Raw genomic sequence first — 1,400 nt, 5'->3', positions numbered from 1 at the left:
GAGCCATATTTTTTAATTTTTTGAGACAAGAGTCTCACTATGTTGTCCTCAGTAGAATGCTATGGCATCACAGCTCACAGCAACCTCAAACTTTTTTTTTTTTGAGACAGAGCCTCAAGCTGTCACCCTGGGTAGCGTGCCATGGCATCACAGCTCACAGCATCCTCCAATTTCTGGTCTCAAGCAAGTCTCCTGCCTCCACCTCACAAGTAGCTGGGACCACAGGCACCTGCCACATGCCTGGCTATTTTTTGATTGCAGCCATCATTGTTGTTTGGCAGGCCCCAACTGGATTCAAACCCACCAGCTCCAGTGTATGTGACTGGTACCTTAGCTGTTTGAACCACAGGAGCCAAGCCAACAACCTCAAACTCTTAAGCAATTCTCTTGGCTCAACCTCCCAAGTAGCTGGGACTACAGGTGCCTCCCACAACACCTGGCTATTTTTTGGTTGTAGTTGTCATTGTGGTTTAGCAGGCCTGAGCTGGGCTCGAACCCACCAGCTTTGGTTTATGTGGCCAGCACCCTACTTACTGAGCCACAGGCACCAAGCCAGTCCTCTGACTTTTAATAAACACATGCAATTGTGTAACCACCACAATTAAGATATAGAGCCAAATCCCTCGCTGTGAAAATTCCCCCATGCTCTTTTGTGGTCAATCCTTCTCCCATCCTAGTCCTCTACTATCCCCCATCTGCTCTCTGTCCTTATAGTTTTGCCTTTTCCAGAATGTCCTACAAATGAAATCATATAGTACGTAGACTTTTAAGTTTGGCACCTTTCACGTAACATAATGCGTGAGCTTCTTCACATTGTTGCATGTACTTTGTTCCTTTTTGCTGCTAAATAGAATTCTACTGAATAGATGTACTAGTTTGTTTACCCATTCAACAGTTTAAGGATATTCGGATTGTCTCCATTTTTTTCTGGTTATGAGTGAAGCTGCTATAACTATTTGCATACAGGTTTCTGTGTGCATGTGTTTTTCTTTCTCTTGAATACATCCTAGCAATAGGATTGCTGTGTATATGTCAAACTTTATAAGAAATGACCAACCTGTTTTCCAAAGGAGCTTTGCGTTCCCATCAGCAATGTATAAGAGTTCTAGTTTCTCCACATCCTCACCAGCACCTAATGTCATTGTGCTCCATTTTTCAAACTGAACAGTTGGAAAAATAGACCCTTGTCTTTTGTTGAGATGGGACTGGGTGCCACTGGAGCACCAATTTGGGTCCTGTGGTTAAATGCATGTTTTCAAACATTTGTTCAAGATGCAGAGTGAAGGAAAGTTGGAAGGTCCCAGGTCTGGGAGCGTAAGTCCCCGCCAGGGTTAATGATCTGAGGAAGGAATGTGTGAAGGAGGAGAAGCCAGGCCTCACAGCTTGCAGACAAAGCAGTT

The sequence above is a fragment of the Otolemur garnettii genome, unplaced genomic scaffold (assembly GCF_000181295.1).
Source record: "Otolemur garnettii isolate 467f Iridium unplaced genomic scaffold, OtoGar3 scaffold00044, whole genome shotgun sequence".
NCBI classification, from domain to species: Eukaryota; Metazoa; Chordata; class Mammalia; order Primates; family Galagidae; genus Otolemur; species Otolemur garnettii.
The sequence above is the reverse complement of the archived record's forward strand: the minus strand, read 5'-3'. Positions refer to the sequence as shown.